Source organism: Vanacampus margaritifer, chromosome 1 (genome assembly GCF_051991255.1).
Source record: "Vanacampus margaritifer isolate UIUO_Vmar chromosome 1, RoL_Vmar_1.0, whole genome shotgun sequence".
Lineage (NCBI taxonomy): Eukaryota > Metazoa > Chordata > Actinopteri > Syngnathiformes > Syngnathidae > Vanacampus > Vanacampus margaritifer.
The window spans coordinates 52,333,047-52,352,429 of record NC_135432.1 but is presented as its reverse complement, the minus strand read 5'-3'; the positions used below and the strand labels follow the sequence as shown (position 1 = coordinate 52,352,429).

Genomic DNA, 19,383 nt, shown 5'->3' with positions numbered 1-19,383 from the left:
AACTCATTCCCTGACATTGACTGCTATAGACGTCAAAAATTCATTTGAACTATTTCTATTAGTTTCATATGTTTCCCCCTTTTGTTAACAAGAGTATGAAAACCTATATATTTTTTTATTGTACAGTACATTTAGAAAATTCAATAGCCTGATGCCCCTAATTTTTTATAATATTTTCTTTGTTTTTTATTTAGGGTCATCTGGTGATTAAATTTTTTTTAATTGTAATTAATCACATGACTTCACTAGTTAACTCAAGATTAATCATGAATTTTACATCTGTTTCAAATGTACAATATTTTTTCCCCTAGGTTTTCATATTCTTGTTAACAAAAGTGGGGGGGAAATGTGACACTAATAGAAAAAGTTCAAATGATTTTTTGACGTCTATAGCCGTCAATGGCAGTGAATGAGTTGATGTATTTAAAAAAAAAAAAAAGCATTTATTCAGCTACCATCATGCCTCATGCCTATTTATCCCTGCATATCCACTTTCTTCTACACTATCATTTTTGCAAGTGCCAAATGATCTTGTAACTATCATGTGAAATTCAACTCTCTTTTCATTCCTCATTTTCATTTTGCACACCTCATCACGCCGTTATTGCTTAATACGGTTCACTGCACAACACTAACAAAAGCCACATAGCATTTAAACAAAACAAAAATATTTTTTTCTTATTGCTGAGCGTGCCTGTATTTAAAGCATGGCCTACTTTTATGTGTATTATCATGCTACCTAGTATTGCATAAAGGAAATAATAAACTACTCAATTTGCTGGTCACTGGGATGTTGAGCGATGAAATGTTTATGAAGACCACAGAACATGTGTGCACAAAGCCTCCACATGCTTCCTGAATAATCACAATGAGCTGTAAAATTCAGATAATAAAATAATAATAAAAATAAATAATTGTAAAAGTCAGATAATTCCTCAAAACTGGCGTGCTCAGCTCAATGATGCACAGAGCAATGCTGAGCATTAACAAGGTATGGCAGTGGACAAGCATTCAAATGTTTGAATATAATGTAAGGCGTGAATTTTGTCACCGTTATATATATTATATGATTAAAAGCATTGTCTGAAAAAAAACTATTTTTAAAGGAAGACGTATATTATTATATTAGTAAGTATATGTGAATAATTTAAAAAAAATGCTCTTTGGCTTTCAAGAAGCTCATCTGAATTACGGTGTGACACTCCCAAATTGAAACACACTCATGATGGCCAATCGATCATTCAATTGATTAATTGACTAATCGGATTCACTTAATTTTGCACGAAAGTATTTTACAAAAGCATCCCCTCCTGATTACTGTTTATTAACCAGTGATTGGTGTTTATTTTGTACTTTGTATTCATATTGTGATAAATGAAAATAAAAAAAGGTGGATTGATGTTGTACTATGTTACCGGTTTGGTCATTGTTTTCTAAAGTAAAACAGATTTTTTGCAAATGTCTTATTTTGATTAAACACAGAAGATAATCAGTTTTCTTTAATTACGGACTACAGACATCAGTGAACAGTTACAGATGATATGCTGAAATCAGAATATTTGGACTATTTTAAATAAAAATTGGCTCCAATCGATTACTTGATTATGAAAATAGTTGTCAATTGTTTTGATAATCGATTGCTTGTCAATCGATTAATTTCGACAGCTCTAATCCTTTGGACTCTGACTCTTAAATTTTAGCAGTGAGTAAGTGAGGGGGCGTCTCACTATTCTATTATGCTGTTATTTTTGGTGCCACAGGATACCCAGTGACTGTGTAGAGACTTGTCAGTGACTAATGTGTTTGTGTGATCAACAGGGTTGGGGTGCCTACCCACAATAAGACACTCATGCGTACGAGTGAGAGTCTATGGCTGCATTTGAGACGGATGCAATTTGGAGGGTGCTCAGTGTTTTTACTACCTTACCTTTAGAGCACGTGTGTGTGCGTGTGTCTCCGAGAAAAGAGAGATGGCATGTGTGTACAGTAGTTGGGTGTTCTCTCTTTTTCTGTCTCTCATCCTTTCTGGCTCGCCCCCCTGCAGTGATCAGTGAGTGTTTTTCTGTGTGTGTGCGCAACTCTGAATGTTAATGACTATGATGCTGTGGGTTCGCATGCCTCCGTGTTTGTGCCTGCTTCATTGCCTATGCTGACATACAGCATTGAAAGTTGTGGGTACCCTTTGTGTGTATGTGCATGTGTGTGCGCGTGGACGCCTCTCTTGTCATCCCTGGGTAAAGCCTCAGGACAAATAGGGTCATGTGACAGGCAAGCCTCCCGATCTATCTGCAGCCTGCATCATTGGTATTCTGGCGGCGATGTGGGTGGGGGACGAGGAAAGGAAGAGGAGGGAAATATATGGGTGCGAAACTGGGAGCCTTACACTATATATTTATTATAGTTATGAAGATGTGTTTTCTAAAAAAAAAAGTCAAACTGTTTTTGCTTCTTTTTCCTATAATGCCGCACAATATGCTGAGCTTCTTGCAGCCACATGTAGAACGACAATATCAACACAAGAATCTGTTCTAGATTCCTATAGAGTCATTGTTAACTGTAGCAACAGGAGCGTTTCCATAATTGAAGACATTTTCTCAACGTGTATTCAGCTTCCTCAGGAGCACAACTTTATTATTCACACTATCTCAACCACCCACCAGCACTTCTGAAGTCAATGAGAACGAGCGAACAAAAGTCGAGTTTTGGGATGGGAGAAACCCAAGGAGAGGAGAACAATGGATCTCAGTGCATTTACAACGTGGGTGCTGTTAGACCACGCACACGAGCAAACAAGTGCATGTTCTTATAAATGCATGAATATACACAATACTATTGAGTCAGAGGCACCATGCGTGTCACGAGTGAATATCATTTCTCTCAGTTATACACATTGCATCCGTCACGCTGGGCAAAAATGAGTCAGTGCTCCTATATATTTTCTCACTTCTATACAGTACATGCATGAGCATCACGGAGTGTCTTTGAACATGTGGCTTCTGACAGGCTGCCAGCTGGCTAGTCAGTCTTACCAGTGACTCTCGTTCAATGCAAATGCTTTAACACATTTTGCTACACTGCATAGCTGGACTGAAATGCTCTATGCTGTGACAAAAAAAAGAAGAAGTCTTGATCCTATGAACTCATTTGCTCCCAAAAACGTATAAATGCGTTCTATTTTAAATGTTTTAAGTGTTTATTTATTTTATTTTATTTTTTTGCTAGAGCATACAGAAGGCTTTGATACCGCCTCTCAACTGCAATGAACGGATGAAGAAATGGTAATTATTACACAAACGACCAGCAGGTGGGAGCAGAGCAAAAATATATCAACCAGGGCCGTGTTGAAAAAAAACTCAATTACTCACATTTCTAAATAGATTTGTGAATAATGATGAAACCTAGCCATGTTCTAATGCTAATTGCTGCAAAACGGAAACAGATAGAAATATCCTCTTTCTTTTTCCTGATGAAAGAAGATACTCTAATCTTTCTTTTGGTAGGTTCCATGTTGTTGACATATAACACAATATTCTGTGGGCCTTGCAAAATCAGTCAAAATCCAGTAAAACAAGGGGATTGCTTCAGTGAAAATGACTAGGAGTGGAGTTAAGTTTAACCTCTGCTGGCACATTTGGTATGTCCAATTTAAAATCCACAGTTATTTCACTTCATATAAGTTTTGGAAACATGGGGAAAAAATCTGCTGGATAGTATACATCACACGCAAAATTGCAACTGAGGGCTAAATCCAGGAAAGGTTTGCGTGGCTTTTGCATGGCGCTAACCAATATAAATAAAAGATGGGGAAATTCATTACTAACTTCAATGCCAACCAGATTCCGCCCCAGTGCGCTGGTAGTTTATGCACGTATTTAACTCATTCACGCCTAGCCATTTTCACTGAAGCAACCCCCATCGCTCCCAGCTGTTTTACTGGGTTTTGACTGAATTTGCAAGGCCCACAGAATATTGTGTTCTATTGCCATAAAAAACATGGAACCTACCAAAAGAAAGATTAGAGTCTCTTCTTTCATCAGGAAAAAAAAGTACATTTCTATCTGGCTGCATCAAAGCCTTCTGTATGTTCTAGCATAAAAATATAAAACAACATTAAAAAAACATATAAATACGTCCTTGGGAGCATGCATATTTAAAATAGAACGTATTTATAAATTTTTGGGAGCAAATGAGTTAAATGAGGTAACCTGCATATATTTGATGCAGAAATTGCCCACCTCTATGATGCTTATTGATAAACAGCGTCTAATTCACTAACGCCAGCGCTAATTGTCACACGTCGTTTGAGTGGCGCGAATAGCGTCTCCTGGAAGCTGGTGTAAAGTCGTCGCTCCTCTGAAAACATCGTCATGCCAGGGCGAGCTGCTCTCCTCCCTATACACGCAGATAACGCACTGTGCATAGGGTGCCATTCTCCATGGTGAGATAGCGAGAGTGTTGGGGGAGCATTTTGCGATGAAGACTTACAAGACATGACATTAACCCCATGAATTGTAGGTACAACATGTGGAAGGTAAGTGTTTGTCAGCTACATGGCTGGACTGGCACAAAAAAAATTTGCCCGAGGAATTTGACTTAGATCGGCCAGCCCGTTTGCTGTCCATATTATGAATAGATTAATGGGCTTCTCCCTCTAAATTGTCGGCCGAATAATACAGGAATCTAATAAATAAATAAATCACACCACATCAGCCCCAAAAGACTACCGGCCCACCAGGCATCTGCCCTTTGTGCCAGATAGTCCTGGCCTGTTCAGCTAGAAAAAGAGCCATCCACAACTTTTTTTGTTTTTTGTTTTTTGCAACATGGCCGAGTTTTACGTAAAGGCATATTTTTGGGACTTGTCTTCATGTCAATGACAAAGTGAGTAATGACACACATTAGGCATTTGATGCAATACAATGCATTATTTGCATGTTTTACATTCTGTTTATTAGTTAAAATTAGGTGTATTGATCCCTAAGTAATCACCTTCTACTACCTGAAGTGATATGTTTTATTTTTCAGAATAAGGTCGTCATACAGGAAGTGGGATGTTAACTGTGTAACTGTTGCTAACTTACCAGCTTTTGTTTTCATTTGATTATTGTATTGTGTTATATGTCCTGTTTTCTTGCCGATCAGTATTTGGTTATTCTTTCACTCTTAAAAATACAATACACACACTGGTACCAGAGATGGGAAAAGTGCTGACATTCTATACTTGAGTAAAAGTACAATTACAACAACTATGGTAGAAGTAAAAGTACTCACTCAAATAATTACTCAAGTAAAAGTAAAAAAGTACAGGCTCTAAAATGTACTTGATGAGTAGAAGTAACAAATATTTTTACCGGATATTTCCTTCTTGAAAGATATTAGCTAGTGCGTCGAGTCCACAGTGTTGAGTATCACTCGCTCATGTCGCTGGTCCACACATGATTGAACCTTCTTTCATATTATTATTATTCATATTATTGACTGGCAGTCTGCAGCGTACTTCTTATTAAGTTCAAATTATCCATTATCCATTGTAGTGGCAGCACACATTGCCTTCATATTTATAGGTTGTTCTAATCTAGCCAATTGCATGTTATGTGACAGTGTATTGTAGAGCCAATCACAAGCTGGGATGTAGGGAAGCGTGTATGCTTCATATGATTGGCGCATCCAGGAGACATTGACACTGCTCTTTCTTCCAGGTCAAGTATTTTAATTGTTTTTACGCATTTAAAAACAATTGTAAAGACCTTGTTTTGAAAATGTGTTGAGTAAATTGTACAAATACTGATAAAAAGATAAAAACTACTTAAGTAAAGTAACAAAGTACTTGTACTTTATTTTGAATTTGTGACAAAGGGCTTGTTTTGTTTTATTCAACTCTTTTTTTTTTTAATCTCAAAATGTTTAATAGGACATTTTATTCCAGTTAATATTTGTGTTGTTTCGAATCTTACAACGCTATCGCATGTGATGTGACCTCACCAATTTCAATAAATGGACCTTTGACTTATTGAAAGCATTTTTTTGCAGCCGTTTAGGGTTTGTGATGCGGTCCCGCTGATCAACCTTGTCGTGTGGTCTTCTATATGGAACGTTGTCCTGTGGCTTTTCCAAGTCAAGGCTCTCTAACCTTGCTGTTCTGTTGCTCCTGGGGATAAGTCACTTTCCCCCTCCCTCTCTCTCTGATTCATAAACACACGCACACTCACACAAACACGCAAACACACTTGCTATGTCGTTCGCTTTATTCCCTATCAGGGTTGTGAAGCGAATGAAGGCTTCCCAGTCTGATAATCGGCCCCACATACACATGCTGACACACACTCTCACACACTTTTTTGCACACGCGAAGCAGCGGGAAAGAGAGAGCGAATGAGAGAGAGAGAGAGAGAGAGAGAGAGAGAGAGAAGAGAGAAGAGAGACTAATCAAGTAATTAAGACCCTGGCCGTCCCTTGGAAATTAAAGGAATGGTCCTTTGCGCTCTCTCACTCTCTATCTCTCACTCTGTTTCTCTTCATGCTGGTCTGATTGCTGTCTGGCTTCTCTGCTCACCTGAGTATTCCACAATGTCTCCCCAGCAGCTGACTAACAGTGCATTGTGCTGCCGATTAGCCCACTGTGGGTAATTGCAGCCATGCTTCACTCTTTGTCATTTCTCCCCACTTTCGATCCCAAAAGGGGATGAGGCAAGAAGAAGGGTAGGGATTTTGCTCCATTTATGTGTGTGCATGTGTTTTTAAATAATTTGCTCTCAAAAACGTATAGATATGTTCTATTTTAAATATTACCATGGTCCAAAAAATGTTTATTTATTTTGTAGTTGTTTTTTATGCTAGAGCATACAAAAAGCTTTGATGCAGCCTCTGAACTGAAGAAAACGCTTGAAGCAATGGTAGTTATTGCAAAAACGGCCAGCAGTTGGCAACAGAGTATAAGAGATCTCTCATCTTTCTTTTGGTAGGTTACATGTTTTTATAGCAATAGCACAGAATATTATGTGCGCTTGCAAAATCAGTTAAAATCCAGTAAAACAGCCGGGAGCGAAGAGGGTTGCTTCAGTGAAAATGGCTGAGAGTGAATGAGTTAAACAGCCATGCTGCCTGCCACCAAGTGATACACTTAAGTTTGGCCCGCTGCAGTAGTGATGCATTACAGATGAGTTCAGTTCAGTTTTAGTGTGTCAAGCCGCAGACAAGGACGTCATGTATACGTGTCACAGCAGTAAAGTCCAGCAGGTCAAGCATATCTAGTCAGTTGCGCCTCTCACTTCCTTTTAATAGAAGAGCAAGTCAGAAAGTGGCTTTTACCTTCCTCTTCCTTATTGATAAGAGCAGGGAGGTCATAAAGAGGCAGTCCACTTCAGTACCTGACAGCTTCTTTCACCTCTGCTTCTCAGAGCATACTGCGGCCAAAGTGTATTGTGTGCAGGCACATTCTGTGCTAACAAAGATTCCCCTCTCAGTTACTTTATGAGATTGGTTGATTGAAAAAGTGCTTTTAGATCTCTTTGTGGGTTCATCGGAGGGCTAGCTTGAATTTAAGCTGGTAAAATAGGGGCTTTTGGAGAGCAATAACAAATGTTCTGCTATCCTCTCAATGAACCCAAGATGGACTACCTTTCCACGGCTCAAGCTCGTTATAAAAATGTGTGGCCCAGAAAAGGAAACTCAAAGGACTGAGGGATGACATGAAACGTTGTGATGACATTAAAAGAAACAACTTAAACGTACTTACTTTATCTTGGAACCAGTCCAAAATCAATTCTCTGATTTGGATTAGCAATGCATCTGTAAACTACTAGTCATAGCACTTTCCACGTTTTGGGCCCTATTTTCATGCTAAGCTGTAACATGGGTGGAGCTTTCTTCCATCCAGCCAGCGATTTTCTACCACTTATCCACGGTCATGTCACAGGGGCAGCAGTGTTAGCAAGGAAGTCTCGACTCCCAAGCCACTTCTTTAAACTCGTATGGCGTTCCCTTACTAGCTAGGAGACATATTCTCGCCAGCGTGTCCTGGGTTGTCCCCGAGGCCTCCTGCCGGTGGTACATGCCCAGAACACCTCACTGGGGAGGTATCGAGGAGGCATCCGAACCACCTGCCCGAGCCACCTCATCTGGTTCAATGCCCCTCGCAGATGATCAAGTTTATCACCCTATTTTTAAGGAAGAGTTTGGACATCATGCGGCGGAAACTAAATTTGGCCACTTGTATCCGAGATCTTGTTCTTTCGATCACAACCTAGATTGTGTGACCATAGGTGAGATTAGGAACGTAGATTGATCGGTAAATTAAGAGTTTCGCTGGTTGGCTCAGGTCCTTCTCCACCACGATAGACTGAAACAGAATCTGCATCACAGCAGATGCTGCACCGATCTGCCTATCGAGCTCCATTCTGCCCATCCGTTTCCGACTGAGGACTATTGTCTCAGATTTGGAGGTGCTGATTTTCATCCCAACCGCTTCATGCTCAGCTATGAACCGCTCCAGTGAGAGTTGGAGATTGCTGCTTGAAGAAGCCAACAGCACCACATCATCTGCAATAAACAGCGATGCAGTACTGAGGCCACCACACTGGACCCCCTCAACACCTCGGCTCTACACAGAAATTCTGTCCATTAAGGTTATGAACAGAATCAGTGACAAAGGGCAGCCTTGGCCAAGTATGAAGTCAAACTTCAAAGGAATTGAAAGAATTGCTTCGAGGCGCAGAACAATTTCTGCTGCTTTGAAGCAGCTGGTTGCCTGTCTAAACTTCGTGATCAGGGTAAGGACCTAAGTCAGGTAGCTGAACAAGAACTTGACAATCACGTTTCTCATCCAACTTGATGAGCTTGAGAGCCCAAATGTACCAAGCTGAAGGCATCATTCATCTTGGAAACTTGAGGCTGTGTTTGAATACTAATGTACTGTACATATGTACATAGTAGGGATGTTTGATACCACTTTTTGATACGCAAATCTTCAGCAATCATAGATACCGATACCAAGTGCCGATACCATTAGTACTTGTGATACATAACATTTCCAAAAAAGCAATGACAGATAATTACAAAAAAAAGACATACATATCTCAATTACAGCTAATTTCCTTATAACTTAATACAATTAATGGCAATTTTATTTTTGTAGTTTGCTGATAAAAGTCGTTTTGCATAGAGCACACAATAAAATGAATAAAATAAAAAAAAAGATAAATAAAATGAAACTAATTATCCAGTGGCCAATAAAAAAAATAAAAAAAAGTCCCAATCAAAATATGTGGTTATACAACTTATTTTTAAGGAAAACAGTGAAGTGCAAATAATTCAATTCAATACAATAGGGCTTCAAGTAATTTAGTAATATCTACCATGTTAAGAATTCATCAAGCTGTTTAGTGTGTGATGTCGGGTTAATGACGTGTTGAAATCCATGCTTTTAATTTAGAAAGCTGCTCTGTATTTCCGTTTCCTGTTTCACGTTCTCCGTTCAAATATAATGTAGTATGTATAAGAACTATAATTAGCGTCTGCGAGGCCCGTAAACTGCACTGTTCTATTTTTACCACGACGACGTTAGCGAGGCAATTAAGCGTGCGGCAAACGTAAATGAGGCAATTTAACACGGCGAAGTTACGTGAGCTACAAACATATATGAACCACAGATATCGCTGATATTACTCGCAACAAGAATACTTACTTATACTCAGTAACGTATATCAAAGTAGCACTGCCATAAGTAAGGAAATGAACAAGTGCTACCTCATAAGGCAACACACAGGAAACAAACGAGACGGAACAAAACTTTCATTCCCCCCAGTCTTTCTGACAGTTCCTGACCGAAAAATGGCCACGAGAGCGGGGACGATACCAGTTTCGATATACGTTGCAAGTACCGATACCATGCAATGTGGCTTGGCATCAGCCCTATACAAACTGAATTGATTCCATTTTACAATAATACTGTAATGTGGAAATAATGGAGAGTGCTGGGTTCTCATTCTGATTCAGATTTATATAATTACATGCACCTAATTATTGAAGATTTTGCTTAGAATCAATGCCATGTTTCTACAAACACAAAGTTGTCTTCATGCTGGTTTGTTGTTGTTTTCTGTTGGATTCTGCTGAATCACTATTTGTACAGTAAGAACCACTTCATTTTGAGACTGTCCCTGTGGTGGGAATTCTGAGTCAACACTCAGAGAGGCGAGATCTCCCCAAAATAGGCAAAGCATGAATCACAATACGTAATTGACCTTTTGTCTGTCCAGCGAGACCATGTTTAGGTGGAAGCTTGCGTGTAATTGTTTGCTTTGTCTCTTGTCTCAGTGGTCAAGTTATTGATTGAAGCAGTAGAGTGTGAAGACAAAAACATAAAGGTGCCCATAAAGAGAATCAGGTGAACCTACTCTAATGATGCTACTATATTTGCACGCAGGGACATGTTATAAACGCTCTAACACATTTTTGTCTGCCCCCTTTGGTCTTTGTCTCGGACTGACAAGCACACAAGTCAGCAGATCTTTGATATGCAACCCAGAGATACGCCAGCCTGACCCTTAACTTGGCCAGAAATCCATCAAACACGTGGAAGTGCTCTGAAAATTGCTAGTTTCATGTGGAACATGATGACATTCAGGAGAGGAAATCATTCCTACGTGTGTGCGTGTGCATGTGTGTTGCACGAAGAGAAGAAAGGATATAGAACAGAGAGGGAGATTTCATCTCCTCTCTGCCTATATACATATCTGCTAGAATGTAGGTCAGGCAGCTACAGTCTCTATCAGAGCCGAGGTTTGGTTGTGTGCGTGCGTGTGTGTGTGTATATGTGTGTATCTCCAAACACGTCACATGAATAAAGCATTCCCGCTTGCCCCATTGTCCTCAAGTGTCGTATGTACGTTTTATTTAAATAATGGGTATGATTTCTGTGAGTTTGTGTGTTGGGGGCGTTTTAAACTCCTGTCATGTACAATATGTGTCACCAGAAATGTGACAGCAGACATCACATCTCCCCGCACGCAGCGTGGCAAACGCAGCCATTCAAAAGGGTTTTCATTGTTGTCTTAGTGCATTTTTTGTGGAAGACGGAGCAGCCAGTCTTTCTTGCGGTGCGTTTCTTGGCTTTGATAGATATAGGAGGCCGGTGAGGGGCAGACATGGTGCTCCTCATTCTTACAGGAACACATTCACACTCGTGTACAATCCTGCAACAAAAGGAGTGGATGTGAATAGCTTTGTGCACGTGTGTCTACAGATGTCTGGACTGTATGTCTGTGTGTGTTTGCAGGATTGCCTGTGTGTGTGTCTTCTGTGTGGGTGTGCCCCCAATGCAGTTGGAGGTCTATTATTCCCTCTCTGTGCTGTGCCTGCCGCTGTCCTTGGTTCTGAAACTAGCACACAAGCGTCTCAACTCCATGACCAGAATACCTTTCACATATTGCACACAAGCCGCGGCAGGTTGTATTGTATCCATTTCCATTGTCTTTCTTTCAACCGCTCTTCTTTTGTCCAAAGCCCCCACGCTCTTATTTTTTTTTTTTTCACACATGCACGCAAAAACACCAGGGGAATGTGGGATGTGTCCTGATTAAGAGTCAGAGAGCTGTGATTTGTCATCAGCCCCCACATGAAGACCTTCATCAGAGGACGGAGCCAACACTTACACCCTGATTATAATGACCAAGAGGCCAGGATGCCTGTGTCGAGTGAGAGAGAGTGAGAGAGTGCTAGAAACGTGTATAAGATGAAACAGTTTGGACTAAAGTATTAAGACAGCATGTCTTTAAGCCGACAGAAATGTGAGGACAAATATATGGATGGAGCATGTCTCCATTTTATAATCATAATAGCTTATAATATTTTGTGACTTTCTATAAAGGATGTGGGTGAGTTTCAGAATTTTGTCAATTTATTTGTGAAATTAAGGGCCTTATTTTGTGCGCTCTGTGTAAAAACAGGTGCAACTTCATTTTCATGCCACAGCAAGTATAGTTGATCATGTTTGCATTAAACACATTGTGCCTTGTAGGGGTGTGTTTCAATTCAGGAATATATCATTATAGGCCTCTTTACAATACACGTATGGATACAGAGGCGTCGGAATCAACATTGCACATTCATTCATTTTCAGTTTCCCGGCTCATCTCTGAAAGCTGCTCATTGCTGTGAAGTGCGCACACAATTTTGACAGCATAGCATGGCGCTGGCGGTAAACCGGAAGTGCTGCTAACATTAAAGGAAGAAAACATTTTTGCCATCCAGCAAAATAAAAGGATCATTTTGGTATCCATATGACTGCGTTCATAAAAATGTATGTACAAAAATTAGTCGTGATTAATCACATTTTTCTACTTATACTTTACTAGCAGATATTTATTTGAGTAAAATCTTGCAATTAATGTAAAATCAAACATTATATATAAGTATATTTAGAATCTAGACTTTTTTTCTTTTCTTTTTTTAATTTGTTTTTTTTTTTTTAAAGGAGAGCAATGATGATGTCAAATCGAATGAACAATGCTGAGCTCTCCTGGGAAAAAAAGAAAAAAAAAAGAAAAAAAAAGAATCTAGAAGTCCGGTAAAATACAACTGTTGAAAAAAACGATCAAAATCTTTTATCTCCTAGAAACAATTGTCAAAACTTCCAGGTTTAGTTGTGCCCACAAGCAGCACACTTCAGAAGGTTTGATTTGTGAACTTGAACAGGGTAATTTCCATTGAAATGATATGCCAAAAATGTAGTAGGCTATTTGAATTTGGCTTTGTAACGTGTGCAAATTACTTGAGGGCGTCAAGCAAGTAGAACTGAAAGTAAAACTGAAAATCCATTTTTGTCCATTTTCGCACCGGTGGCTAAGTTTGGCTGCAGGTTATACTCTGTAACCGGAAGTAAATAAAACTTAAAGTTACCTTAAAGTTAAATTAGGTTTTTGTTTTTTAAAACGCTTTAAAGAATTTAAATTAATCTCCAGAGTTAACGAGTTAATTATGACAGCTCTAATGTAAAGTTGTGTAGGCCACATATTGGGATAGACATTTATTGCGATATGTATCTGATCATGACTCCTGTATCGCTGTAATACAAATTGTATCGTGAGGTTGCTGGCAATACCCAGCTCTAGCACCTCGCTAGGCGTTCCAGCAGACCGAGCTGACGTGCCCGTGGCGCACCTGACAATTTGGTGCAGGAAAGTAGACTGTGCTCGGCGTAAAACAAGAGTATCGCCAAATTCTGCTTGGGAATGTCTAGTTATGTTTGTGAATTTAGTAGACCATGCTACGCTTCGATAGGCATTCTTGCGTATTCATTAGCATGCATCTAGCAATTTGGAGGCAAAAGGTAGACTAGATTTTAGACTCGCGAAAACCAGGTCTAAGTGGTTATGTAGGTGGTGTAACGACTTTGGTGAATTTGATCAAGGAACAGGTAGACAGATTCTGAGTTCTGCGGATGATTGATTAGTCGGAAGTCGGCTGGTTTCCATTCCACATTAGCACAAAACACAATATTCTAGAAAATAAAGAAAACTCCACCCTTGTGCACAATTAGACTGGCTTTTTACTAGACTTGCACTGGGCATGAAAATTGGGCCCGAGAGGTCATCTATGTTGGACGAGTGGACCAGGCTCACAATATCTGCTCTAATTTATCCCACACCAATTCACGTCACTGATTTGAGTTGACTCATTAATTTTAGGATCTATTCTCTTTTGCAAGCAACTAAACACACTTACAATGTGAAACTCTTATTGTACAGTTGTCTCACGTGTTGGCTTGATTCATTAAAATTCATACGGCAGAGAGATCTGCCAAAAAACGAGAACCACAGATGTTGTTGTGCATGTGTTTTTTTGTGACAAAAAGCAGAAATGTGACCCCCGCTGGTCCAAAGTAAAGTCCACTTAAGCATGTAACTGCCAGCGCACTTTTTACATAACACACAACCGCCACTCTGCACACTCACTCCTTGCCCACAGTAGTGTTTGTCCCAAGGGACCAATGATTGTTTTCTTTAGATCTGCTGTGAAGGGCCGTGTGTGTGTGTGTGTGTGTAATGGCCAGTCTGCAGCTTCCAAACGTGGCTGTAATTTGTTTGTCTGCGCAACATCTGCGTTCCCTCAATACATTCTTTCAATTAGCAGCATCGGAGGCAACGAGACAGACAGGCAGCGTCTGAGCGGCGACACATCTGTAGCCTTTCCTATCTCTGTCTTCATTTCCTGGTATCACATTTGACCTTTTTTGACAGAGAGGGACCTCTTTTCCTTACCCTCCCTCCCCATTTCCTCTCCTGTAACTTTGCGAAGGATGGAGAGCCGAGCAGAGGAATCATGGAGGCAGGCACAGATCATTAGCTATATTTGTCCCCCACTTCCTGCGGAAGATGATAGATCTAGCTAATTACCCCATGTTGCCGAAGCCCATCGCACATGACAAGCGGTCGTCTCTATGGTTGAAATCTGCATTGGCTCCGGCGTGCGCCGCATAGCGGATGCTATATGATTATTCATGAGCTGGAGTCAAAAGAGAGGAAGCAATATCAGACGCCTCATGTGAATGTGATTGTTGTGAAAATGATTTTAATGATGTATGTTCTCCCTCTTCTTCTTTCAATGCAGAAAATGATTCTGGAGGAGATGTGGTGAGCGTTTCCTCTCCAAGTGAGCGCCAGTAGGTTACAGTGGAAGCAGAGGTCTGGAAGAACTGTCTCAACACCAAACCATTGCAGGTAGAGTGCAAACCATTTGCTTATATCAACAAATTGCAGTATTGAAGTGTATTTTGTCAAAACGGCTTTGGATTCACAGATGTCTCTGAAACAATAGCAATTATCCTGTGATGTTAAGAGTGTTTTTTTTCTTCCCCAATCTGTTATTAGAAAAAATAAAAAATGTTAAACGTGTAATATTTCTGCTAATAAAATACAAATGAAAAAGTACATTAATATATTTGTTAACCACTGTAGGGTCATCTTGAGGGCATCATTAATATGGGATGGTCACTCACTCCAATGTACAGTATGCTTGGAAGAAACACAGATACAATCCAGGTTTACATACAGTATAGGTAACCAAATACTGTAAACAATCAAATAAACCATTTGTGCGGTAACAAGATGGTAATTGTTGGATGCTGAATTTTATGTAATCAAATGTAATGTAATTTAATTAAACTAAACCTTTTCAGAACAAAAGTGCATTTTTACAGTAAAATTAGCCTTTCAATCTCCATCTTGTTTAAATTTAAAAAAACATTTGCATAATAATTAGAGATCATTAAATTTGTTCCATGGCCAAATTACCACCTTTAAAAACACTCATCAGGCAGCTAGTGTTTTAAGTAAGGCAATTTTATTTTGCACATTTCCTACACAAGGCCTCAATGTGCTTCACACAACCAAAAGCACAACACTGGAAATAATTTACAAACAGAAGAGCTGAAGACATTTGCGAAGCAAAGAAAACAAAAGTAGCTTATTACATTTTTTGAAAGAACATACATTGACGTCATTTAAATACATTTACAAACAAAATATTTAAATACTTTTAAAAGCAAGGGTAAAAAGATTTTAAAATTGTTTAAAAGAACTTAGTCAAAGATAAGGGGACAACGCATACTCTAACCGGGTTTAAAAAGCATTCATTAGTGGGGCTTTCATATGTGTGCAACATAACAGCTAAAAGCTGCTTCACCATGTTTGCTTTGAAACCTGGGCGCCACTAATTGACACAAGTCTGCAGACCTCAAAGCACTACTGGATTTATATTCAAGTACCATTTCCTTAAAGTGACAGTGTATTGAATTTATTGCCATCTAGTGGTAAACTAATAGAATGCAAAGACCTAAGTTGGAAGCGAGTGCACTTCAAAGCATGCTAAATATAGTGCCTCAGAGAGGCTGCACTTCACAAGCCTACCGCCTATTACATCATTATTAGCTGAGTTTGTCTCCTTTAGGTATTCGTAGTAGAAAGTTTGCGGCGAAACATGTCATCCTCAGTCAGTAAACTTATGCTCACTTGCTGATGATGATTAAAGAAATAAATTATTGCTTGTGTTTCTCAGGTGAGAGGTTCTTGTTAACTTAGTGTCACTAAGTATGTAAAGCTTAGTTATCTTTAAAATTATTCTCAGTAGGCATCACACGTGATATTTATTCTGCAAGAAAAAAAAGTAGCCTTCCACTTCCGAGGATCCACATACAGCATTTTCAAGCTCTGCATATACTGTAGTAAAATGCCACCAAAACAGATTTTCCGTCATTACCGGTAAATAGGTCGTTGCGCCGGTGTTCTGATCAGAGCACTTCATGCTCAATCCACATCAGTGTCACCCACCAGGCCATTTTTCCACACTAGTTACAAACCCCACACCAGATTTCTGTCTCCATCTTCCTTGGTCGTTCAGCCACTCTGTCTCGTTCTCACTCAATGCCCACTCAGACGTGCAGATCTCGGCAGCCTTTCACACTAATTCAGATGCACTTAGCATCGGGTTGGCACTCGTTTGCTGTCACAAGATGATGCATGGCAGAGCTATTTGCAGAGAAATTTGATCATGCCGATGGAGGTTCGGTGGTTCTGTAGTGCTGCTCTGGATGGAATACCAATGTGCGGGTGTGAATCATGGTGTGTTTTTTGTGCATGGGTGTGTGTGTTTGTGAGAGAGTGGGATTGGTTGCCATGTATAAAACACATTCTCCGAAATCCTGAAGGTGAAACAAATAGAAGCCGATTACTGTGTGACATGTTTTGACAGATTTTTTTTCATCGCTTTCCATTAACAAAGTTCAAAGCACACCTGGTCCTATTTTAGTCTGTGTTTCGTACCAGATTTCATTCACAGTAATGTTTTATCCATCAAAAGCCAATATTGTTTCTATTAAGCTCTCTGATCTCTCATCACGTTTGTTTTTAATGTAAGTGTTAAGACGCTACCTTCCTTTGAATTATCTGAGCAAAACTCAACTTATTAAAGTATCCAACTGTTGATAATGATCATTTTATTCTGGGTCTAATTGGCACTTGAGAAGATGGAGTGTGCTTCGTCCTCATCTAGAATATGCAGACCAACCTTCATTTTCTTAAAAAATTCCGAGAGAGTGAGAAAAAAAACAAAACACATCATGGAAGGCATGCTAGGTCCTACTCGCACGAGAAGCCTTGAGAGAGGCAAAAGCAGATGTTGAGGCGGGACGTGTTTTGCAAAAGTTTTACACTTTGGGACACTATCAATTTATTCATCCATCCATGCCTCTTCTACAACGTATCCTGTTTTTTTAATGTGAGGAAATCCGAGTACTGAAAAAAAACAAACAGGTAAATTCAGAGGGAAAATGCAAATTATTTGGTCGCCGTGGTAGCCACATGCGCCGCCTTGAAGCCCTACCTTACTACTATTATAATTAATTCATCAAAGATTTACAATTTGAAATTTTACAAAAATGTTAATCATATTGCATAAACTTTGTTTACACAATTACTCAACATGAACCTCTGTTTGTTGAATGAAAGCATACATCTGAGGTCTGAGTTACTCAGATCACAAATACAGGGAGTCCTCGAGTTATGTCTTACGCGTAACACCTTCTTTTTCGTTAACTTCCCACAGTAATCACGGCATTTTAAAGTTATTTAAAGATGTGTTGTTGTTATCTCCATCAACGGGCGTCCATCGAGCAGGTCGGCTCGCCATCTGGAACGTCTCCTTTCCGTGTTTAAGTTTCCATTAGTTTCGCTTTGCTGTCCGTCAGCAATGAATGTCCATGTGGAAACACGAAATATTGGTTGCGGCATCTTCCGTCTCGTGCAAATTAGATTTTTTTAAATTACTATACAAAGTATTTTTATGTAAATATCGACTTTAATGGTGAAATCCGACTCAAGTTGAGCGTAGGAACGTAACTCGTCCGTAACTCGTCCGTAACTCGTCCGTAACTTGTCCGTAACTCGTCCGTAACTCGTCCGTAACTCGAGGACTCCCTGTAACAGGTGTTAAATTGCGTAATCTTCGAACAGAGCGCGTGCTTTTACGATGGCCGTGTTGTGAAAGATTTACTAAGATTGTGATCTTTAAAACTAACATCCCAAAAATTGTGCTTGGCTAAATTACACATTCAGAAAAGAAATGTATTGCTTTGATCATCTTAGTGGAGCCAGCAACCAAATAAAAGCCATGCTTCTCTTGATTAATACTTCCCAAGTTGCCTTCCTGAGTTGCATTGCATTAAAAACTTAAGATGGTACACCCGAAAACAAAACATTGTCGGTATGGACTGAAATGACCCAGACGCAAGGAAAAGCACAGTTGAAAAGCGTTTTGGCATAAGGTTCAACTCCAAAGACTCTCTGTCAAGTCATTTTTGTGATTTGTTTCTAAATACATCAAGATTGAAGATAAGAGCTGAAATCATGTGCAAATACTTCTAACACTTTTCTACTGAATTGCTGAATTGAATTGCATTTTCACCATCTCGGTTGTCCAGATTTTCTGGTTGTGGTTAAAATGGGGCCCCGTGAGGCATTTGAGCCCCTGCCATGAGTCGACCCTCCTTAACAATATATAGCTATAACTATATAAAAAAAAAATGATATAAGTACAACCCAAAATGATAATGAATAATTTAAATATCTATGCATCGGCGGCACGGTGGCTGACTGTTTAGCACGTCCGCCTCCCAGTGCAGAAGACGTGAGATCGAGTCTGGTCTTCGGCCTTCCTGGGTGGAGTTTGCATGTTCTCCCCGTGCTTGCGTGGGTTTCCTCCGTGTACTCCGGTTTCCTCCCACATTCCAAAGACATGCATGGCAGGTTAATTGGACACTCCAAATTGTCCATAGGTGTGATTGTGAGTATGGTTGTTCGTCTCTGTGTGCCCTGCGATTGGCTGGCAATCAGTTCAGGGTGTACCCCGCCTACTGCCCGAAGCCAGCTGGGATAGGCTCCAGCAACCCCCGCGACCCTTGTGAGGACAAGCGGTTAAGAAAATGGATGGATGGATATCTATGCATGTGCAGTGCTTGTAGTGATGTAACGGATGACCCAGCCACCTCATCAGAGTGCTGGCTGGCCAGGTGCAATTCTGCAGAGAAAAAAAAAAACATCCAGGAGGATCGTTGCATTGTGCTGTTGTGGCCGCTTCATCGTTGGCCACAATTCTGCCAACGGCCTGCTGAATTTCAGCAGAGGCAGAGGAGGGGAAACTTGTCACAGCCTGTCCGCTGGGGCTCAGAGGAAGACCCATGAGATTGTGCTCATCGCAACAGGCACGTATTTGATTGACAGCTGAAAGTCAGCGTCAGCGGACTCGCCCACACAGTCAGGCAGGTGGAAGGCGGACTGTGTTTTTCATGAGGTTGGAGGCTGCAGCATTACATTTCATTTATTTAGACACATA

The 19,383-nt window shown here is 40.0% G+C and overlaps 1 protein-coding gene across 11 annotated transcripts in view; it reads left to right on the top strand.

The window, feature by feature from the left end:
• The window catches only part of myt1lb (myelin transcription factor 1-like, b), a 136,144-nt gene that overhangs the window by 26,282 nt on the left and 90,479 nt on the right, over window positions 1–19,383 (top strand). For all 11 annotated transcript variants that reach the window (XM_077585270.1, XM_077584890.1, XM_077585290.1 and 8 more), the window contains exon 2: window positions 14,608–14,717. The gene's annotated coding sequence lies outside the window, so the exon portion shown is untranslated. The remainder of the gene's footprint in view (window positions 1–14,607; window positions 14,718–19,383) is intronic.